This window comes from Danio rerio, chromosome 8, assembly GCF_052040795.2.
Source record: "Danio rerio strain M-AB ecotype USA chromosome 8, GRCz13ab, whole genome shotgun sequence".
In the NCBI taxonomy this organism is placed as follows: Eukaryota; Metazoa; Chordata; class Actinopteri; order Cypriniformes; family Danionidae; genus Danio; species Danio rerio.
The window spans coordinates 61920001-61945123 of NC_141028.1; the positions used below are offsets into that span (position 1 = coordinate 61920001).

Genomic DNA, 25123 nt, shown 5'->3' on the forward strand with positions numbered 1-25123 from the left:
GATCCAACAGAAATTAAGGTGTTTTTTGTGTCACCGTAATGGAGTGAGGGGCTGGTTTAGTTGGGATCTTCACCCTTGAACTTATTAATTCAGACTCTCCAATTACTATAATAATTTGTTAACAAAATGCTTGTATTATAGCAATCAAGTTGGAAAGTCAATAAATAGAGAAATCTTTTTGTCTGAAAATAGTTCTGATAAATGTTTTGTTATAAATCTGGATGAAGAGCCTCATGCAATAGATTTATGCTTAGTTGCAGGTATTAATTTAATTAATGAGAAGACCTCCATAATTACTTAAAAGTTAAGAAATAACATACAAAAACAGTTCAGTTATGACAAATACACACTCAGACCTCATGAATCTGACCTTGTATCTCAACAATGGTAACATCTCAAATGTTTCATGCTGCAATGCATGCTGGGAGTGGCACGGTACAAATATCCCAGCATGCATTGCGGTATTAATAAATGTTGTATAATGGTCTCACAGTTTTCTTTATTTGTGTTTGATTCTGCTGTTGTTTATGTTTAGACTTTCAGTTGCCTGTTTGTGAGTTAAACTGTTAATTTTGTTGTCACCATTATTGAGGTTCATATGCTGATTATTGATGTCTCTTTGAGTGCGATTTACACCATAGAGCAGTGTTATTGTCCAAGATATTCTTAAAAACTTGCAGAAATCATTGCCATATATAGACATATAATATAAAACAATAGATTTAACATTGAATAGGAGCAGTAAATTTTATTATACTAAATGAGAACAGACTCTGCCATTTAACAGCAACATGAACATCACCAGATCTTATTAAGGTTTTTGGCTGGCTTGCCACATCAAAAGAGCTTTTTAAACAAAGTTCTTAACAATTGCAGCAGCCAAGATATATAAATGTTAAAAATGACAGGGCTAAGAGCCCAACTAAAGCAAACTCTGTTCTCCATGATGGTGACGTAAAACTTTAACTTTTTCTCAAGAAGAACTTTAGTAGATGTTATACAAAAATACATGTATTAAGTAATAAGTGTAGCTGGTGATGATGTTTGTAGAGTTGTTTAATCATCCGCTGATCATTTAAATGATTTAATCATTTGTTGTTCTTCAGGTTATTTCATTATAAAGCTGTGACTAAAGTTTTGTATGTTCTGTTCTTGTTTTTTCCCTTCAGTATTTCTTCATTTGTTCATTGTTAATCCTCAATTATCATTTAATTAGTCAGTTAATTAATGAATTTACTTCAGCTTTGCTACATGATTCTTGAACACTCAGTAGTGTGGACACTTCAATAAAAACTGAAGTATATGCTCTGGGGTTTAAAGGGTTAAAGGTGTGAGAGGTAAAAACACAGTGTAAAAATGTATTTTAACAGTAATATACTGTTAATTTACACTACGGAAATAGACTGTAAAAAAACAGTAGATTGCTGGCAACCACAGCTGCCAGTAGATTACCGTTAAATCAAGGAAAAAACAGTATTTTACTGTAAAACCTGAAGCTAATTTCTTCTGTGTGTCACCGTTGTGGAGGAGAGTAGAGCCAGTGTATGAGTTAAAGATGAACTGCTGATGTTATTCTGCATGTTTCTCTATTTAAAGACAGCGACTGTTTAGTTGCTGATGCAGTCAGAATCTCTCTGGTGATTCCAGATTTACATGTATGTGTGCTGTTGTGAAAAATAAGACATTAGAGTTAAACCGAACTTTTCTAATTAACTAAAATAAGTTATCATTATAAGTATGCTTCTAAGCATATATAGCACATTACTTCATAAACTCATTCAGCAGTTGACCAAGTTGAGGCAGTTGCTTTCAGTGAGCAAAATGAGTTCACTTGAGTATTGTGTATATCAATGTAGTCCATGTATTTTTACAGCAACATACTGTAAAATAACAGTACATTGCTGGCAACTGCAGCTGCCAGTATTTTACTGTTTTTTAACGGGACAATTTTTAACAGTGTGTGTTCCTCCAGCTCTTCTACAGTCTACATCAGGGGTCACCAACCTCCTTCCTGGGGGTCCCGTGCCTCAGCACACCTGCCTGGGTGTTTCGAGTATACCTAGTAAGAGCTTGATCAGCTTGTTCAGGTGTGTTTGATTAGGGTTGGAGCTCTGCACACCGGCCCTCCAGGAACAAGCTTGGTGAGCCCTGGTGTAGAGTGTGTGTCAGCAGATGAACACAGAAGTTCTGGTGAACTGAAGCGGTGTCAGTCCAGTGTTCAGAGCTGAAGATCAGTTCAGTGTGGTTTAATCTTCACTGCTGAGAGTCCAAACACTGAAGAGCAAATCCACCATGAGCAGAAACACGAGACCCAAACCAAGCAGGACAGCGGAGACAGCGGAGGAACAAACTTCACCAACTGACCAAAGTGAAGGAGAGACCAGGAGCAGGCTCAGTCGGGCACCACCATTTCTCCTCCTGCGCAGAGCTGCAGTCTAGATGATCTAGTCTGTGTCTATAGGTGGAGTAGAACGCAGCCATGGTTTCTGACAACGCTACAAATGGCTGCTCCCTCAATAGTGCACTATTAAGGGTATAGGGCACAGGTGTCAAACAGCTCAGCATAGTTTATGGAGTCCTTCAGGCTTGTTTGAACCCTGCAGGTGAGTGTGTTGGAGCAGAGCTGCGGCCCTCCAGGACCTGAGTGTTGTATAGAGAGGCGATTTCAGACACGGCCTACATGTCTGAGTGCTCCACCGGTGTGTTTTCCTCCTCATAGTGTTCACTTCTTCTTTATTGCTGCTCCACAATTTCTGATGATCTTTTGAGTTCCTGTCCTGTTTTCATTGGTGTGTGTGTGTGTGTGTGTGTGTGTGTTTTCTCCGTGGGACACATTAAGAGCTCTTATCTCTGCTATTTGTAGTGTTTTTGAATGAGGAGTGTCATGAGGGCTGTCTGCGTGATGTTTTCTGAAGGTAAGAGCTCTCCTCAGCCATTAATTCTCAACAGATATCTGCCTAATTCACAACATTCATTCACACTATTGCTCAAAACACACACTCCGCACATGTGCAGCGTCTGAAAGGGGTTTGGGTGAAGTGCACTTCCGAGTATACAGACTGCAAAACATGCTGCTCTTACAAATATCTAAAGATGCTTAAATCCAGAAGCATTTTCTAGACAAGCAGTAAATATATACTAAATGTGTTCAGATATGATGAAGGGAGTTTCTCCTCAGAACACGTTCATCTCGTCGTGTTCATCATCTCGTTTCTCTTTATTCCTTTTCTTCCCCCATTGTCGGATTATTTTGCTTGTTTTAAGGAGACACTATGAGGCAATATGATTTGCTTGTCTAGGAAATGCTTCTTACTTTAAGAGTTTGCAGATATTTGAACTATAACACAGCTCAGAGTAAGGAGAGCATGTTGGGCGGTGTGTTTTATTAATGCATGCGTCAATAACATGCTGAATGCTTCCGTCAGAGACAGACACGACTGCAATTGCTCTCGTTGCTTTCTTACAGCTTCTTTAATTTCATAAGCAGTGTCTTTATTCCAGCTCCCCACACAAACCCACAGGCCAGCCGTTTTGTCAAAATCAGCCGACAGCTTGTTATTTTCCAGCGATTATAAACGGCTGATGAATGCTCCAGCAGGATGAGGAACGTCAGCGCTGGAAAAGGTTAACAGACAGTGGAGGATCTGATGTTTGTTTGATAATGTAATTCTGCTGTATTTGTGTAGTGCTTGACAAAAGATGATCAGCGGCTTCCAAACCCCCCAGAGAGCAAAACAAGACACACACACACACACACACACACACACACACACACAATGAGGAGACTCGCTGAGATACGCGCACACACTGAAAAACTCTTGCTACTCTTACTCAAAATCAAGAAGCATTTCTAGACAAGCATTTCCTTTAAAACGAGCAAAATAATCCACCAATGGGGGAAGAAAAATAATGTTATATCAAAGAAAAACTATTTTAATTTGCTTGTTTTAAGTAAATACCTGCTTAATCCTGACTCATTATTTCTAAAACAAGACTAAAGGCCCTGTCATACAGCCGGCGCAATAAGGCGTATAAGACATGTTTGTTGTGGTGTGTTGCTGTTCTCAGAGCAGCGCGATACAGTAATGTTCATATTTTGCTCCTCGTTGTTTAACTAGTGACTCCATCTTTGTCTGGTAATGCTTTATTAACTCAGCTTCATGCAGTGGTGTGATCTGGTCTAAAGTGAGGACTATTCATGCTTCACAAATCCCTAATAAATGACCATTAAAGGCTCTGTAGCAAATGAACAATACATCTTTGCAATCCTATCTAAAAAATAAAAGCACTGTGAAGTTTAAACATTGCTGAATAACAGGAGTGCTGCTATAAATGACAATATAAGGCTCAGCTATATTCTAAACAGGAAAGCTTTATTCTTTTCTATTCGTGTGAAGATACACAAATGAAACTGAATAAACTGAAAAATAATTCTATATGTAAAATAAAATTACTGTCCAGCTCAAACTTTGAATCATATTGTTAATTTATTAAATTGTTGTTGTTTTTATACCGTTGTATGTAAGATTTGACACTCCTGTTATTCAGCAATGTTTAAACTTTGCAGTAATTTTATTTTTTGTTTATAAACTTTATTTATTGAACACAAGTGGAAAGCATTCGTTGTATACAAATGTCCAATTTCTGCTTTTTTCTTTTTTGAACACTTTTGTAAACATTTAACCCCAAAACCCCCCACCCATACAAACACATAGCCACTGAACATATAACAGAAGACGGAGCAATAAAAAAATAAAATATTAACAATAAAACAAAAATAATGATAATAGTACAATTTGAGATAAATACATAAATGCTTTCAAATAAATAAATAAATAAAACAAAATAAATACATCAGCTAGTTACATCAGCAATAATGATGTGCTACCGACTTCTTGGTTATTATGGTTTTAGTTGTGCTGAGGTTAAACATGACAGTTCCGGAGAAAAAATGCTAGACTAAAACAATAATAATAATAGTAATGCAGACCATAAAATGATTTCTTAAATAATCACCTCCAGAGGTGTTAAATCATCAAAATAATTTAGTAGTGGCCTCCAATGAGTATAAAACTTGTGAGGCGAGCCTCTGAGAGAGAACTCAATCTTCTCCAATTTCAAAAGACTTAAGATGTCGTGTAAGCAAACTTTGATTGAGGGTGGTTGTTTCGATTTCCACATTAAAATAATGGCGATGACATTATTTTGGATTATTTTTAATGTTTGTGACATGAAAATCATCTGGGGGTTTTCCAAAAATAGCGATGTGAGGGTTTGGGTTTAGATTAATGTCCAAGATATCTGAGATTGCCTTGAAAAATAACCGCTAATACGTGATTTATAAAGTGATAATAAGTGATTTATAAAGTGATAATACGTGATTTATAAAGTGATAATAAGTGATTTATAAAGTGATAATAAGTGATTTATAAAGTGATAATACGTGATTTATAAAGTGATAATAAGTGATTTATAAAGTGATAATAAGTGATTTATAAAGTGATAATAAGTGATTTATAAAGTGATAATAAGTGATTTATAAAGTGATAATAAGTGATTTATAAAGTGATAATAAGTGATTTATAAAGTGATAATAAGTGATTTATAAAGTGATAATAAGTGATTTATAAAGTGATAATAAGTGATTTATAAAGTGATAATAAGTGATTTATAAAGTGATAATAAGTGATTTATAAAGTGATAATAAGTGATTTATAAAGTGATAATAAGTGATTTATAAAGTGATAATAAGTGATTTATAAAGTGATAATAAGTGATTTATAAAGTATGAATAGTCCTCAGTTTCGATCAGATCATCCACTGCATGAAGCTGAGTTAATAAAGCATTCATTAACATACAGAGTAACATTACTATACACCTGAATGACATTCATTATTTCTGGTTTTGAAAAACAGACAACAAACAGACAACAGCAAACACAAGAAGAAGAACAATGCCCTCTAATGATGCTTAAGAGCCCCTCTTCAGATCAGACGCACATGCATATCATAATCTGCTGGAGGTTATTCAGTTCTCCATCGTGACTCTGTGCTGTTAAGGTAAAGAAGCCCTGAGGAGCTCTTCTGTGTGCAGCTGCTCGTCTTGTGCTCAGAGGCGTGCGGAGTGTGTGCTGAAGGTGTGCTGATTGGCCTTTGTGGCTCCGCATTGATCCTCCAGAAAGTGTGTGTTCATTGTGAGACGGACACAGTGGTGTGGCAGATGGCTGCACATCTGTCTGTGTGTTTGTTCTGAATAGCGCATTACATTAGATCCGTCGGGGTTTTGTCTCTGCTACTGCAGTATTGAGCTGGACTGAAGGTAAGCTGATTTGGCCGCGGTGCAGCGTGAGCACGGAGACGCTAATGACAGGACGGCAGAATCGCAGAGAATCAACCAGAGCTTTTGTTGAACCTTCGGCCACTCACAGACTCAACGACAGATGAACACCATCATCTGAGCGGACACAGAGAGCCAGAGCGGCTTACAGGTGGTTGCTAGGGCATCGTTATGTGCCAGGCTGGTTCCTAGGACATTACTAGGTGGTTGCTAGGGCGTTGTTTTGTGCCCGGCTGGTTGTTATGGCATTACTAGGTGGTTGCTAGGGCGTTGTGTTGTGCCAGGCTGGTTGCTGTGGCATTACCAGGGCATCGTTATGTGCTAGGCTGGTTGCTATGGAATTAATAGGTGGTTGCTAGGGCTATGCTATGTGTCAGGCTGGTTACCATGGCATTACTAGATAATTGCTAGAGCATTGTTATGTGTCATACTGGTTGCTAGGGCATTGTTATGTCTTATGCTGGTTGCTATGGCATTACTCGGTTGTTGATAGGGCATTGTTATGTGACATGTTGGTTGCTAGGGTATTGCTATGTGTCATGCTGGTTGCTATGGCATTACTCGCTTGTTGCTAGGGCATTGTTATGTGTCATATTGGTTGTTAGGGCATTGTTATGTGTCATGCTGGTTGCTAGGGCATTGTTATGTATCATGCTGGTTGCTAGGGCATTGTTACGTGTCATGCTGGTTGCTAGGCCATTGTTATGTGTCATGCTGGTTGCTAAGGCGTCATTAAGTGTCATGCTGGTTAGGGTTAGGTGGCATCATTATGTGTCAGGATGATTGCTATGGCATTACTAGGTGGTTGCTAGGGCATTGTTATGTGTCAGGATGGTTGCTATGGTATTACTAGGTGGTTACTAAGGCATCTTTATGTGTCAGGCTGCTTGATATGGCATTACTATGTGGTTGCTAGGTCATTGTTATGTGTTTTACTGGTTGCTAGGGCATCATTATGTGTCATTCTGGTTTGCTATGACATTACTAGGTGGTTGCTAAGGCATCATTTTGTGTCAGGCTGCTTGATATGGCATTACTAGGTGGTTGCTAGGTCATTGTTATGTGTTATACTGGTTGCTATGGTAATAATAGGTGGTTGCCATGTCATTGTTATGTGTCAGGCTGGTTGTTATGGAATTGCTAGGTGATGTCATAGTTATGTATAAGGTTGGTTACTATGGCATTACTAGGTGGTTGTTAGGTCATTGTTCATTGTTATGTATCAGGCTGGTTGACACACACGCACACACACACACACACACACACACACACACACACACACACACACACACACACACACACACACTATTCACCAGTCTAGGATGATTTGTGAAGGTGTGTAACGGGCTACAGTTTTGCGGGACAGTATTTCTCTGGGTGTTTTCAGATGTCAGATCCACTAGAGGGCGCTGTTTACATTTTTGCAGATCTGCAATACAGCGACTCGACTCGTGTTCTTGAACATTTCAACATTTCGTCATATCTCATCTACAAATATAAGAGTATATTATTGGGATTTTATATGCAAATACTGGGAGTGTCGATTATGTCATTGGCTGTGTATCATGGCAGTAGGCGGAGCTACAGTTCGTTTGGCTACTGTGCCTCTCTGATTGGCTAAAAGGTCAGCACATGGTCATGGGATGGTTTTCTGCACACATTCAGCTTTTAAGCAATTTGAATGAGCTGAAATATGAAGAGACGTGTTCAAATAAACGACATCCTCAGCCGCGCGGTCAGGGTCATCAGCCGCTTCAGTGTGTGTTCCGTTTCCTCCAGGCAGATGATGGTGTGGTCCAGATTTAGAGACTGCAGGTCGGAGCGTTTATATCATCATCATCATCCGTGTGTTTGGGAAATTCAGTGTAAGTGAGTTGGAGAGTCTGACATTTGAGAGTCTGATATGAATCATTTTAAAGGCAATCTGCCTGAGTTCAGCTCTAAACGGCTGAAATATGGGAGGAATCACGCTGATTCAATCATGTGCGATTGATTTATTTCACAGAAGACTCCGTCCAGCATGAATGAGGTTTGCGTGAGAGATGTGGAGTGGAGGTATGCTGATTTACTCAAAGGTTACAGGCTGTAACGTGATTCTCAGAGTCTCTGACATCCCTCAGCCCATCGTGTATCTCATCCGGCTGATCAAAACACCAGACACATCTAACAGAGCTTTCATTTCTGGACAAAACAACAGCTGAGTGATCCTGCCAAAACCTTACAATGTTCAGCCGCCAATCTCAACATGCTGCTGCATACATTTCAGCTCAGCCTCACTGAAGTGAAGACCCTCGTCAGAGAGCTGAAGTCAAAGAAGATCAAAAAGTTCAATAAAACTAAAGGCATATGTCTTTAAGTTTTTAAGTAATGTCTTTAAGTAAAATTATAAAACAATAAATGTATATTTTATTATATTACAAAAAATGTATATTTTAAATATATAAATCAAGCAAAATAATCTGAAGAAATTACATTAGGCTGCAGTACCAGACATGACTACCGGATCACCTTCAGCTTCCATTAATAACAGCGTCCTCTATATGTGTGTTTGTTTTGAGGAATATGAACCATATTTATTCATACTTTAGACAACATTTGTAAAGTAGACATCAAATTGTAAACTATTATGTGTAGTTTGGTGTATTTGATTACAATTTAGCCTTTAAAAAACATCTAAACAAATTCAAGAGCTGCATCTAAAATCATATGCTTCCATACTGTACAGTACACTAAAATCAGTATGTGAGCCGTGAGGTGTGTTTGAATTGATAGAAATCGAAAATCAGTATGCGAGAAGCACCCGGATCCGTTTAGACCTGAACTCAAGCAGATTGAGTTTTAAAGGATTGACATCAGACCCTCAAACATCGAATCTCCAACTCACACTGAATTCCTCGAACACCCCGCATTACCCAGCCTGATCTCACGAGGAAGCGCAAGTAATTTATGTTTTGTCAGTTTACTGGCTGATTCCTACAAATTCAGACGAGTTCAGTCGTACGCAAATGTATGGTTTCAAAAAGGAGGCGTGGCTAACCCCACCCCTAAACCCAACTGTCATTGGATGATGAGCAAACCGTACTAAACTGTACGAAAGATCATGCGAATTCATACGAATTAAATCAAAAAGTTAGGAATTGCTGTGAGATTGTGTACGATTATCATAATGATGAAAATACCCTGACCCTTAAATCTGACCCATAAGACCATCTAGAAGGAGGAAACAGAGCCTTACAGTAGGCATCAAAGTGCACACTCAGTAGTGAACACACACAAACACACGCAACAATCTCAGTTCAAGACATGTCATGATTTTCCTCTCAGGAAACACTCATCACAGGTGACACAGGTGTAGTTAGCACTGTGGCCTTACAGCAAGAAGGTCGCTGGTTTGAGCCTCGGCTGGGTCAGTTGGTGTTTCTGTGTGGAGTTTGCATGTTCTCCCCGTGTTGGCGTGGGTTTCCTCCTGGTGCTCCGGTTTCCCCAACAGTCCAAACACATGCGCTATAGGGGAACTGATCAACTACACTGGCCGTAGTGTATGAGTGTGTGTGTGAATGAGTGTGAATGGGTGTTTCCCAGTGCTGGGTTGCGGCTGGAAGGACAACCTCTGTGTAAAACATATGCTGGAATAGTTGGCAGTTCATTCCGCTGTGGCGACCCCTGATTAATAAAGGCAATAAGTTGAAGGAGAATGAATGAATGAGGAGTATGGTCACACTTAATCAGGGGCTACTAATTGTGTGTGTGTGTGTGTGTGTGTGTGTGTGTGTGTGTGTGTGTGTGTGTGTGTGTGTGTGTGTGTGTGTGTGTCAACTACTCCTCATCAGATTATCAGTAGAGTGTAGGGTTTAGGGTAAGTTAACATGTACTTGTACAGTTTCTTCTAGTCAGTTAGATGTGTGTTGGAGTGGCAGCATCAGCAGATATTCAGCAGACAGTCTACTCAAATGCAGCATCAAAATAAAGAGTTACCGTTAACCATAACTAATCAGGCTTAATGAATATATTATGTAATAATGAACACATCAATATAAGTGACATTAACAAAGATTACCGATTAGCAGATGTGTTTTTCACTGGATTTCATGCTAAGCATTACCATACAGCCGTACTGTGAAGAGTCCCCGTCAGACCAGCGCAATAATCTGCCAATGGGGGAAGCAGAGTAATCCTGTTTGCTTGTTTATTCTTGACTCATTAGTTCTGAAAATGACACACTATGTTGTGCGTGTCTAGAAAATGCTTCTTAAGAGTTGTTTAAGATATTTAGACTCAAAACATGACACAAACTCTGAGTGCATGACAGGCTGTAACGCTAATCATCACGGCTGCCGTCAGTGGTCGTGTGTGGAAAACAACGGCAGGCGAGTTACCATAGTGAATCTGAATGGCTGCTATTTTCCTTTTCAGTGCACACACAACAGAAGCATTATGCATCCTCCACACAAAGACAACAACATCTCGGACATAACACAACACTACACAACATCATTCGTCTTTAAATCCAATGTGGGATGTTTCCATCATGTTGTGCTTGACGGAGCCGGCTCCACACGGTGCGTCTAACACAGTTCTCTGTATTTTCATCATATTATTTCTTCTGATTCGGAAAATAGATGTTCCATGCAAATAATTATTTCATTTAGAAGAGTCAACACACAAACAAGACGAAAATCAGACTTAATACACTGCCTGACAGACGTCTTGTGGCCTATTCAAGATTTAGGAACACAGATAATAACTGCTCTTCTAGTTGCTGATCTGGTGTCAGAAGTGTCTCTATGAAAGGTGAAGGCCTCTAGATTCTGCTGATTTGAGCTCAATAAATCTGATCATGTCTTGATGTTGACTGATTTGATGAGGACAGTGCGCTCTGACTCTGCTCAGACTAAAGTCTCATCACTGAACAGAAATAATGTCCAGTATAGAATATAAAGTCCTGCTGCAGTGGAGACAGAATGAAGATTGTGTCTGACTCCATCATGAGCTTGGAGGACTGCATCCATACATCTCTGACATGACTCACATCACTGATTAATAAAGTCATCTGGAATGAAGAAGAAAGCCTTCAGAGTTCATCAAGAGTCTGTGTGTTCATCTTTAACACCTCCTCCTTCATCAGCTTAATAATGTTTATGTCTGGTGACTGGGCTGGCCAATCCTGGAGCAGCTTGACCTTCAGGAGCTTTGATGTGATGGCTGAAGTATGAGCAGGAGCACTATCCTGCTGGAGAATTGTCCCTCTCCTGTGGTTTGTAATGTAATGGGCAGCACAGATGTCTTGATACCTCAGGCTGTTGATGTTGCAGATCTCTCCATACTGAATGACCCCAAACCATGATGTCTCCTTCACCAAACTTGACTTATTTCTGTGAGAATCTTGGTCCATGCTGGTTCCAGTAGGTCTTCTGCAGTATTGGTGATGATTGATGCAGATCAGCAGATGATCCAGCAGAGAAATCCACCTTCTGACACTTTCACACATGCTCCAGTTATTATCTGCTGCTCTCAGGTGATGTGGATGAAAACTGAAGCTGAATGTGTGATTCAGGAGGTGGAGGCGGTCAGAAATGCTGAGAGTGGAGTCTTTAGTTCACATTTGAAAGGCTAAATGTCCCTAAATACACACGCAGACATCACTGTAAGAGAAAACTTCACATCATTTGTGTTACAATTCAAAACTCTTTTATTAAAGTTAGGGTCAGGGTTAATATATTAAGGGTTCATTTTCCCAATCCAATCCTAGAATCTTCTAGGCGCTCTAAGTGTTTTACATTTAATGAAGAGTTCTCATGAATATGTCCACAAGGACCCTAAACGTATTCCCTTGCTGGACACATAGAATGGACTGAATCAGTGAGTATTCAGAGATGCACAGATGGTCAGGTGTGCTCTATATAGGACAGATCCTTGCCCCTCAGGGATATTAGAGCGACTCTGAGCAGTGTGTGTGTGTGTCCTGTGGAGAGCGGCTCTCCAGGGTCTGACCAGCTCAATGCTTGAAGAGAACAGAGAACACTCGCGACGCCATTAGTGATGAACACTTCAATGAGCAGGAGTGAGTTTCCCAAAAAACAGCGACTGAACTGCCGCAGTATGATGCGCCGTTTGGGAGTGAACGCTGTAGTGACGAGTGTTTCATTCATTTTCCTTCAGCTTAGTCCCTTTATTCAGCCGGGGCCGCCACAGCGGAATGAACCGCCAACTATTCCAAAATGTTTTACAGAGCGAATGCCCTTCCAGCCGCAACCCATCTCTGGGAAACATCCACACACACTCATACACTATGGAAAATTTAGCCTACCCAATTCACCTGTACCGCATGGCTTTGGACTGTGGGGGAAACCGGAGGAAACCCACGCGAATGCAGGGAGAACATGCAAACTCCACACTGAAACACCAACTGACCCAGCCGAGGCTCAAACCAGCGACCTTCTTGCTGTGAGGCGCCAGCACTACCTACTGCGCCACTGCGTCGCCATTCCTGGGAACATTAAACTAATAAAGAACTATTGAAGAGAACTGAAAACTAAAGTAAATAACCGTGATTCATTTCAGTACTTTAATACTGCCTGTATAATAATAGACGCATCGTGAATCACTCTGTCCGACTCTCTCAGCACTAATGCTCCTCTTCAGCTAATCCTGACAGCAGGTTCCAGTGTTTTAATAAGCAGGAGTGTTAGTGTAATGTGTGTGTGTATTAATAAAACAGCCGGCTCATTCATCTTCCTTCCAAACAAGACAAACAACAGCAGATCTGCACTTCAGCGGCTGCTTCTCATCTCCTGCTTTACCTTCGGGACAGGTAAAAACAAGAGTAGAAGACTCTTACTGGATGGAGGTCAATAACCCCATTAGGTCTAACACACACACACACACACGCACGCACGCGCACACATGCACACGCACACTGTTTTCAGATGAAGGGCTTCAACACACTAGTTCAGAGTCCTGAAACTCTCATATTTGGACCGACTCTGGCTTGTTTTCTCAGCACCTGTTGTGCAACTCTACACAGTCACAGTATCTGCTAATGAACAGTTTCTGCAGGGTTGTGTGTGCTTTGTGTTTATTAGCGGGGGTGAACCCTAAAGAGTATTATAATCTCACCCTGAAAAAGAATTGATAGCCCCACCCTAAAAGCAATGATAGCCCCACCTTAAAGGCATTGACAAGCCTCACTCTAAAGGCACTGATAGCCCCACCCTAAAGGACTGATAACCCCGCCCTAAAGGCACTGATGGCCCCACCCTAAATGACTGATAACCCCGCCCTAAAGGCACTGATGGCCCCACCCTAAAGGACTGATAACCCCGCCCTAGAGGGCACTGATGGCCCCACCCTAAATGACTGATAACCCCGCCCTAAAGGCACTGATGGCCCCACCCTAAAGGACTGATAACCCCGCCCTAAAGGCACTGATGGCCCCACCCTAAAGGACTGATAACCCCGCCCTAGAGGGCACTGATGGCCCCACCCTAAATGACTGATAACCCCGCCCTAAAGGCACTGATGGCCCCACCCTAAAGGACTGATAACCCCGCCCTAGAGGGCACTGATGGCCCCACCCTAAATGACTGATAACCCCGCCCTAAAGGCACTGATGGCCCCACCCTAAAGGACTGATAACCCCGCCCTAGAGGGCACTGATGGCCCCACCCTAAATGACTGATAACCCCGCCCTAAAGGCACTGATGGCCCCACCCTAAATGACTGATAACCCCGCCCTAAAGGCACTGATGGCCCCACCCTAAAGGACTGATAACCCCGCCCTAGAGGGCACTGATGGCCCCACCCTAAATGACTGATAACCCTGCCCTAAAGGCACTGATGGCCCCACCCTAAATGACTGATAACCCCGCCCTAAAGGCACTGATGGCCCCACCCTAAAGGACTGATAACCCCGCCCTAAAGGCACTGATGGCCCCACCCTAAAGGACTGAAAGCCCTGCCCTAAAGCATTCCATGTGACCAGAAGTGAAGGGAGAGTTGTTGTGAGGGGTGAAGGTTATGATATTTGATAAATAAATCTTATCACGCTCTACTATATTGATATACAATAATAATGGTGAATTTTGATTTAATGGTGACTTTAAAGCCTCAGTATTCCCACAATAATGATCAGGTTCTTCACTAAAGCGTAAATAATTCAGAATATCTCTGCAACGGCAGCCATCAGAGAGGATCAGGCTTGATTTGCGTGTGTAAATCTGCTCTCCGCTGTTTGATTTTAATCATCAGGAGCTGCTGAAGGTGTCCAGATCAAAGCCGCCGCAGCCAGAGCCAGTTCAAAGAGCTTTACTGAGCACTTCTCCAGCCCGGCCTCTACCAATGCAAACCTGATGTCTGAAGCTCTGTCATCAAGCATTTAATGGTCAACAGCATCTTAAACCCTTCAGTGATTTAATATTTAGATTTTTAACTAAACATTTGGACATTTATAAGTATTTATGTATGTATAATATCAGCTCTGCATCAAACTGCATATGAGTTACTGCCTCTGTGTGTGCAGGACAGGCAGGCTGATGTTCTCTCTTCTGGTCTCACACTACTGTTTTCCTCTTTCTGACAGTCTTGATCACACTATATTCTGGAGTTTATCCTTTATTATTTAAGCCAGTAGGACTGTAATAAATGATGTGTTGTGCTCCTTCATTCACCACACTCTGAGTTTACCATGAGCACTTCTGCTGCTGAGGAACACACACACATGTGGGATGGCTGCATCCTTCCTCAGGGGGATGTACAGGTGACTGTGTGTTTCTCTCCCCAGTGAATAAGCCACTGTTTTTCGACAAACACAGAGCTCCTGTGGGGATTTAATTGCTGTCCAAATGCAGTTTCTAATGGAGTTCAATCCAAAAGTCATTTGCTAAATCCTTCTTGGCCAGCAGAATGCACAGTATGGGTGCACATCATGGTGATTTGCATCAGAAAAGCAGAATATCCTGCATTAAATACAGACACACGGCAAAATACTGAGAGTTTTTGTCTTGCTTCTAGTCCAAATATCTACAAACTCTTAAATCAAGAAGTATTTTCTAGAAGTAGACAAGCACTATTATTGTGTTGTAACATAATCTGATGTCAGAAGGAAAGTGAGATGAGTCTGCGTCCCCTATGTCAGATTATTCTGCTTGTGTTAATGAAGCCGCTCTTCATTCTGACTCATTATTTCTCAAACAGCACTATATTCAGTGCTCGTCTGTATAATGCTTCTTGGTTTCAGAACCTTTAGCTGTATGAACAGGAAAGACGTCAGAAACTCAGAGTAAGAGTATGTGTTGCAGTGCTCAGGCATGTCATGAGGAGCTCAGGTGTGTTATAAATGTCAGAGAGGTGAGCTATACCTGCAGCGCTGCGTTCACATCTCTCACACACTTCATCCTCAGGTGTCAGTGAAGCATCAGGTGCTTCCATCATCAGGCCTGCAGAAACACCTGCCCTCATCCACACCTGCTGCAGGTGCAGAAGGGGGAGGAGCCTCAGGGACACCCGCGCCTATGTGCGCTTCTGTTCTCTGGGCTTGCTGTGCAGTCGGTCAGCGGTTGTTGCTAATGTTTATGGATTTTGTTAACTTTTCTTTTTACATGTGGACTCTCACTGTTTACTCTCCCTCAGGTGTTTACAAACATTTATGAGTTTCTCTCACTGAAGAAGAGACTCTGAAGAATGCTGGAAACCTGTAACCATTCCACAGCAGAAAAAACAAATAGTTTTGAGGTCAATGGTTACAGGTTTCCAACATTCTTCAGAATATCTGCTATTAGTGTTCAGCAGAAGAATGAACGTTTCAGACAAGTAAAGGGAGAGTAAATGCTGACAGAATGGACATTTCTGAGTGAGCTGTGCCTTTAATTCAATAGTCTGGCTTCTTATCTCTTTATCATAAACATTAGTCACGCAGTCCTGCAACAAGAGCTTTGGACATGGACACCACTGTTACACTCTACACACTGAAATACTACAGTCATTTACAGTAAATACTGTAGTGTTTTAATCTATACTACAGTAAAGCACCTGAACTGATCTGTTGTGGTGATTCCAGAGTTGCTATGGTAACACAACAACTCTAGTGATTGATCTACTGGGGTGATTCCAGAGTTGCTATGGTAACACAACAACTCTAGTGATTGATCTACTGGGGTGATTCCAGAGTTGCTATGGTAACACAACAACTACAGTAATTGATCTGTTGTGGTGATTCTACAGTTGCTATGGTAACACAACAACTATAGTAATTGATCTGTTGTGGTGATTCTACAGTTGCTATGGTAACACAACAACTATAGTAATTGATCTGTTGTGGTGATTCTGCAGTTGCTATGGTATCACAACAACTACAGTAATATGAACAAATGAGCAAACACTGTAGTTTTCTGTAACTATAAGGTGTGTTATACTGCAACAGAGCACAGTTTACTGCAGTAAGAGCTACAGTACAGTACAGTATTTAACACAGTTAATCAGTTCACTACTACAGTATGTCTTTGAGGCTAACTCTGGCTTACTTAAGGTTTCACTGTTGATTAAGGAGCACTATTCTTAAAGTGATAAATGCAATCATTTAATAAATAATGAGCAGAAGCATGTGAGCTCTCCCTCACTGTTATTGATAGGGTTTGTTAGAAAACCCTTCCTGCAGTGATATTTGATGCGGTGGACGTCTCACTATAATAGTAGGCCGTAATCCAGCAATTAATGGAGGCATGTTTGAGTAAGGAGACAGGAATCCATTCATCATTGGAGCGATAGCTGTTTACAGATGAGCAGCTCCAGATGAAGAGTGTTTTAATTGGCCAGGCTGATGGAGGACGTGTTTAAACGACACTGATGATGGAATTAGACGGGGAATTCAGCCAATGTGGCAGAGCTGAAGGTCAGACGCTCTCATTCTGCTTATTAGCACATCTCACAACAGTCAATTACCACTGCAGCGCGGGGAGCACATTTCATTACACAACTAACAAAGACATCATCACACCGCTGTCCACCGCCATTTGGAGAGATACTCATGACTGACATTTCTGTAATATTTATATATATATATATGTATTTAGAATGCGCAGCAAGATTGTTTTTGGCCACTGTGTACACAAGGGTGTTTAAATATGATTGGCTCACCATAAAAATTGCAATGAGTGTGCATGGATCAGGATATTCAAAGTTGCTGCCCACACATTTTTAACATGGATATGTTCTTGTAAGGTCACCAATGTAAACTGGAGATCACCTGGTGGTCATGTCTGGTATTGCAGCCAAACAAAATCTCACTGAAAAATCCTTTTTGAGATATCAAGTTTAAATTAGGACTATAATTTGTTCGGCTATTTAGCTTTAGTTTTAGCCCACACCTTTTTAACATAGACATGAAAATGACCTGTTCAGGTTAAAGTGTTGCTATAATCTTCAATGCTTTGGTGCAGATTTTGAAGCTCATTTTTTAAGAAGACAGATGTCAGATTGTAGCTGAAGTGAGAAAAGTTTTAAAAAGTTGAATAAAATAAAATATATGTGCATTTATGACAACAATAAATTAATAAATAAATAAATGTTTATTTTAATATTTTACATACATTATGTATTTTAAAGTTTTAGCCTAATCAAAGCTAAATATCTGAGCAAATTAGAGTCCAAATGTGAAGTTGATATCTTAAAAATGAGCTTTCGCTGAATGATTTTGTTTCGCTGCAGTACCAGACATGACCACCAGGTCATCTCCAGTTTACATTGGTGACTATACAAGAGCGCCCTTCATATTTAAGGGAATATGAACCATATGTTTTTATACTTTTGAGAATATTTGTAAAGTAATCATAACATTCTACAGTAGTGTGTGCAGTTTGCTGGAATTTAGCCTCTAAAAAACATTTAAAATCTATTTTTACATGTGGATTGCTGTAGCAAAGTAATGCTTCGCGACTCTAATGATGAGTATTCTTGATGCAAATTAATAAATAACAGCTGCTCAGTAATATCTATCAGAATTCAGTCACCAGATATGAAAACTAGACATGTTCAACTTTAAATGATGTCTAGTTTTGTCATGGTCGCTTTATGTTTAGCTACAATATTATGGTTTAAAACGTAACCATAAACACTCCCACACATTGTAGGGTGACAGACAATCTGTTTTAATCTATTACTCTACATAACAAAAACAAATCAATCAATAAAATACAAATTCAGAAGTCTTTCCAATGATACAGTATATAGTTTGTCCTGATTAGCTTGGGATTTAATAGCAAAAGCATGAAGTGTGAGGCGGGCCGTGACAGCTACGAGGATAATTGGGATCTGTTGTGCACATATTAAAACAGAAACAGCTGATGAGCTCCAGTGAGATAATCAGAGCAGAACTAAGCAGAGTTCAGTCGCTTTAATCTCATATACACACCTCATATGATTGAGCTTATCTGGAAAAGCGCAGCAGCTTTAGGACGGAGACGAGGACAGACCGATACGCTTTTCAGAAAACATTAATCAGGATGTTTCATAAACGGAGAGGGCGGGGCATAGAGTAGCTCCTCCCCTTGAAAAAAACAGCCAATAGTGTTTAGTTTTCCCACAGTTTTTTTTCAAGCCAACAAGAAGAAGGGGGCGGGGCATGTCAGACACTAGAGAGCATTTGATTGGTCAGACGATTTGATGAGAAACTGAAGTATGAGGAGACGACAGAAAAATCCCAGATGCATTAAGGAAAAAGAGGCAAACTGCAGACTGTAGATGTTTACATCAGGTTGTTTACAACATTAGATTATAGAGATCCTAAAGACTAACACACTGATGCCAACACTAAAACAATGACCATGACCGAGCTGGAGAGAGTGCTGATTACCAGAATAGACAAGAGCTGCAACACAACAGCAGTTAGTGTGATCCCGCGCTGCTGTATGTAAATGAGTCCCGTTCTCTGACTCTGAGTGGCTGTCGTCAGATATGCTAATGAGGAACACTGGACTCATTAACATGCAGGTCTTCATGGTGAAGTCACGACGAGCCGATGGAGGAGGTCCTGACCTTTCCATCCACAGTCTGTGCAATCCTGAGCTGAATACTGAGGTAAGACTAGCAGAAACTAAAGCAGAGAGACTAATGAAGGAGCAAACACAGAGCTGCTGCACACAGCTGATTACAGTACACCAAACTCAAACTGGGGCGGCACGGTGGCTCAGTGGCTAGCAACAGCAAGAAGGTCGCTGGTTCGAGTCCCGGCTGGGTCAGTTGGTGTTTCTGTGTGGAGTTTGCATGTTCTCCCCGTGTTGGTGTGGGTTTCTTCCGGGTGCTCCGGTTTCCCCCACAGTCCAAACACATGCACTATAGGGGAACTGATCAACTAAACCAAGGGGTCACCAAACTTGTTCCTGGAGGGCCGGTGTCCTGAAGATTTTAGCTCCAACCCTAATCAAACACACCTGAACAAGCTGATCAAGCTCTTACTAGGTGTACTTGAAACACCCAGGCAGGTGTGTTGAAGCAAGTTGGAGCTAAACCCTGCAGGGACACTGGCCCTCCAGGACCGAGATTGGTGACCCCTGAACTAAACTGACAGTAGTGTATAAGTGTGTGTGTGTGTATGTTTCCCAGTGATGGGTTGCAGCTGGAAGGGCATTCGCTGCACAAAACATATGCTGCATAAGTTGGCGGTTCATTCCGCTGTGGCGACATAGATTAATAAAGTGACTAATCGGAAAGTAAATTAATGGATAACTGAGTCACTGGCACTGTAGTTTCGGGGGGGTCATGAGCTGAAGAGTTTGGGAACCCCTGTGATAGAGGATGAAGACTATACAGTGCTAATTTACACTTGATTATTCCATTTATATATACCAGAACACAGCTGGATTAGCATAAATCAGTTTATTTTGCTTTTAGCTCATGTGTGTGAGTGTGTGTGCGTGTGCACTCTGCTGTATTCATCAATGCTTGTGATTGGTTTATCATATTTAACACAGCTGCCATTCCCACACACAATCATCCCAACAGTACAGTCACACACAATATCAACCTTACAATGAGTCTTGGACACCTTCATGTCAGATTTCTTTATGTGCAGCCTGTAATGACACTGCATTTTTCAGTGTATTTAAAGTGTGTGTGTGTGTGTGTGTGGGCCAGATCTTACTCTGCACACAAGCTCATTAGCGTGTCTCAGTAATTACAGGTCTTTCTTACCTTAATGAAGCACCACAGACACCCGTATGACAGCCTGCTGTTACACCTCCAGCATCTTCATCATCATCATCATCAGCAGGTCTCTGTGCACAAACACACAGCATTATAAAGCGCCTCATACGCAGCTCAACACCAGCTGAATGCAGACGTGCTGAATCAGGAGTGTATGAAGCAGCGCTCCTGCAGTGTGTTCTGATCATGTGCTTTTCCTGAACCTGCCGCTCTCTTCTTCAGGGTGTCTTGGCCTCGATTGTTTCCTTCTGGAGTTTTCTGTGGGTTTCTCATGTGTCTGTGTTTCTCCTGACCGCTTCAGCCCTGATCTGCCCTCACACATCTAATGTTGATTTCTGAAATCAACGCTAGAGTCAGAGCTCACTCCACACTCACTAGACAAACCTTAAAGCCTGGAGTGACCCTGCAGCCTCAGCGTGTCCACCGCAATCTGAATTATTCATTCCCCTTCAGCTCAGTCCCTTATTTATCAGTTGTGTCCACAGCAGAATGAACCGCCCACTATTCCAGCATATACACAGCAGATGCCCTTAAAGCTGCAACCCAGTACTGGGAAACACCCATACACACTCATTCACACACACTCATACACTACGACCAGTGTAGTTGATCAGTTCCCCTATAGCGCATGTGTTTGGACTGAAACCGGAGCACCCGGAGGAAACCCACACCAACACGGGGAGAACATGCAAACTCCACACAGAAACACCAACTGACCCAGCCGAGACTCGAACGAGAGAGCTAAGTGCTGTGAGGCAACAGTGCTAACCACTGAGCCACCGTGCCGCCCCAAATTTAGTATTTGTGTGTGTGTGTGTATGCATAAGTGTGTGTCTCTTCAGGAAATCTTCACTCTTTAAGGAAACACTCATCTGCTGTGGAAACCCTCCAGTTCTGTTTCTGCAGTGTGTGTGTGTGTGAGCGTGGGGACGTCCTCAGATGAACAAATGGTGTAAAAATAAGATGAAAGATTCAATTAAATAAGACGGTGAAAGAGTGTGTAAAGCGCAGAGGGTCTTCTGTGAAGTGTGTGTGTGTGTGTGTGTTGGGAATCAGTGGAGTTTCTCCGTTCGCAAACTCTGAGTCATTGTAATCCCAATACCCATGACTCTGAGTGTGTGTGTGTGTTTGTGAAAATGTGTTTCTGTGTGTGTGTGTGCGGTTTTTGTGGGTGAGCTTTCGCATGTGTGTGTTGGTATTTACATGTGAATGTTTGTGTGGGTGAGTGTATTTGTGTGTGTGTGTTTGTAAATGTGTGTTCATGAATAGAAATATGTGTGTGTGTGTGTGTGTGTGTGTGTGTGTGTGTGTGTGAACGTGTGTGTGTGTGTTTATGAATATGTGTGTGTGTGAGAGTGTTTGTGTGAGTGTTTGCGTGGGTGTGTGATTGTGTATGAGTGAGTGAGTGTGTTTCTGTGTGTGGTGGTATGATTGTATGAGTGTGCGTGTGTGCTTTTGTGTGTGTGTATGAGTGTGTGTGTGTGGTTTGTGTGTGTTAACGTGCATATTTGTGAATGTGTTTGTGTGTTTGCATATGTGTGTGTGCTTGTGTGAATGTTTGAGTGGGTGTGTGTGCATGTGTGAGAGAGACTGAGTGTGTGTGTGAGTGTTTACATGAGATTGTTTGTGTGGGTGAGTGTATCTGTGTGTGTTTGTAAACGCATGTGTTGATATGTGTGTGTGTGTGTGTGTGTGTAGGGCTCAGTCCTCCAGTGGTTGGGCCTGCTGCTGCTCCTCCAGTCCCCAGGCTTTCCTGACTGCGCTGCCCAATCACAGGCTCCCGTGTGTGGGATCGATGCGCCGGCTCTCCCCCGCCAGCCTCTGCTCCATTAGCACAGAGTGGGCGGACAGGAAGCTGTAATTGGACAGAGCCGTGGGGAGCGTGTGTATCAGTGTGTGTGTTTCAGTGTGAGTGTGTGTGGTCTCGGTAAGATAGAGAGGCATCCGTTCACACTAATGTTTTCCATTACGTCTCTGCTGCTGCACAGAAAAACAGATGCTTCAGCTGTGTGTGTGTGTGTGTGTGTGTGTGTGTTTGTGTGTGTGTGTGTGTGTGTGTGTGTCTGTATGTGAATACATGTGTGTGTGTCTCCATCATGTGTCTGTATGTGAATACGTGTGTGTGTCTGTCTCCATCATGTGTGTGTGTTGTCTTGCAGGTCTTCAGCATCAGGTTGTGTGTGACGCAGTGTTTACCTGCTGTAATAGACAGGTGTGTGTGTGTGTGTGTGACACTTTGAGCTAAACCTGAACACAAACACTGACACGAACAGCAGAGCGGAAAACAACAGCAGGAAAGCAGCGCAGGCCCGACTCCAGCAGAGACACACAGCAGAGCAGACGGACCCTGTAGAGGGACAGACGTGCATGTGTGCTCTGAAAGCTCTGATGGATGTTAGGATAGTGATGAAGCGGAGACTGACTGGCTGATCACTGCTCAGGACACACATCAGTCATGCTTTCATTTCATTTGCCGTCTAAACTAAACATTGACGATGAATGAAGAAGAAACCTTAACAACTGTTGCCACACCGATACCCATACAGACGCCAGACAGCCTGAGCGATATGAGGAACCACCACAGCTGAATACCTCTGAGGTCTGCTGTAATCATCTGCTCCTTCAGTGAAGCTGCTTCATGATGATAATTCCAGTGAAAGCTCCATGCAAAAGTCAACTCGAACTGAATTTACATTTAAATAAATGTCAGAAACACATTTAAATATTTGATCTTGGCCCCTTTTTCACACGTTTTCACAGCTTCTGGTGCCCGTAAACATTATGCTGACATATATGTGTTAAAACAGCAGTGTGAAAAAGTGTTTGCCCCCTATTTTTTGCATGTTTTCCACACTTTAATGTTCCGGATCACATCTGAATGGCCACAGAAATCCAAAATGAAGACTTTGGAGTGGCCTAGTCAAAGCCCAGACCTAAATCCAATTGAGATTCTGTGGAATGACTTTAAAAGAGCAGATAGAGGTAAAGTTGGTTTTATATTTGCACATTCAGACTTTCTACTTAATAATGTAACGTCAGAAAAGTTTACTTTGCTAATGTTAAATAGTGAAATCAGTCAATGACTATGAAAGTGCATGCTAATGCCCATCCAATATTTAAAGTAACAATGCTAAACAATATAGAGACTGCTAAATGACCCAATGTGTGAATATAAAACCAACTTAATAAAAAGCAGCTCTTGTTGAAAATCTCTGAAATGATGTCTGGATTACAGCAAATCTGCAGACACCAGTGGGACAGAGTTAGTTCTGTTGTTATCAGGTTTAGGGGGCAAACCCTGTCGTCACACAGTCTCCCATTAATAATACAGTAAAACCTTCAATAATAACCTGCAGCATGTGTTTACTGCTGTTCTCCTTGACTAATATTCACATTAGTTTGATGATCTGAAACATTAAAGTGTGACAAACATGCGACAGTGATGCATCATTAAGGGGGCAAACACTTTCCCACACCACTGCGTGTGTGTATACATGCAACATGGAGATGTGTGTTTTCCTCAGGGACTGTGTGCGTTTGATAAATATGTCAGATTAAATGGTGTAAAATATGTTTCACTGGGACTGTATTGTGTTTCTGTATGGATATCACAGGTTTAAAGCACATTATTTAGAGGAGTGTACACAGAGTGTTTAGCGTAAACACACACACACACACACACGCACGCACGCACGCACGCACGCACACACACACACACACACACACACGCGCGCGCGCGCGCGTCTTCACCTTCTCCAGTTGTGTGTGTTGAGTGTGATGATGGCCTGACCGGAGGATTATCAGCTGAAAGTGCTTATATCTGAATTCCTGCAGAGCTGAAGAGATCATGAGCCTGCTGAGTTATTTGATCTGATGATTTATTTAAATACCTCCTCCTCCTCCTCTTCCTCCTCCTCCTCTTCCTCCTCTTCTCGGTTTGTTCTGTGCATGAACACACACGCTTGAGTTCTTCATCTGGTTTTTACTGCCATCTGCTGGACAATGATGCGTTACTGCACATTAAACAAGCAGAATGTGTGTGTGTGTGTGTGTGTGTGTGTGTGTGTGTGTGTGTGTGTGTGTGTGTGTGTGTGTGTGTGTGTGTGTATTTTGCAGTGTATCTCTCTTCTGTTTTCCCCCAGATATTTAATCTATACACACATGTAATCATTATTCATTCATTTTCTTTTTGGCTTAGTTCCTTTATTAATCAGAAGTCACCACAGCAGAATGAACTGCCAACTTATCCAGCACGTTTTTACGCATCGGATGCGCTTCCAGCTGCAACCCATCTCTGGTAAACACCCATACACACTCATCCAATACAGTCAGTGTAGTTGATCAGTTCTCCTATAGCGCATGTGTTTGGACTGTGGGGGAAACCGGAGCACCCGGAGGAAACCCACACCAACACGGGGAGAACATGCAAACTCCACACAGAAACACCAACTGACCCAGCCGAGACTCAAACCAGAGACCTTCTTGCTGTGAGGCCACAGCACTACCTACTGCGCCCCCGCGTCGCCTGTATTCATTATTCCAGTGTTATTCTCACATCATCTCTCTGTTATTTGTGTTATATTATTTTCAGTG

The 25123-nt window shown here is 41.8% G+C and overlaps 1 long non-coding RNA gene across 1 annotated transcript; it reads right to left on the reverse strand.

The window, feature by feature from the left end:
• Positions 1-10508: 10508 nt before the first annotated feature.
• On the reverse strand, positions 10509-24503 carry LOC141375949 (uncharacterized). The gene is made up of 3 exons (XR_015498657.1): positions 24281-24503; positions 20519-20601; positions 10509-11979 (listed from the first exon to the last, which is right to left on the reverse strand). It is a non-coding gene; the product is annotated as an uncharacterized LOC141375949 (long non-coding RNA).
• Positions 24504-25123: the final 620 nt, after the last annotated feature.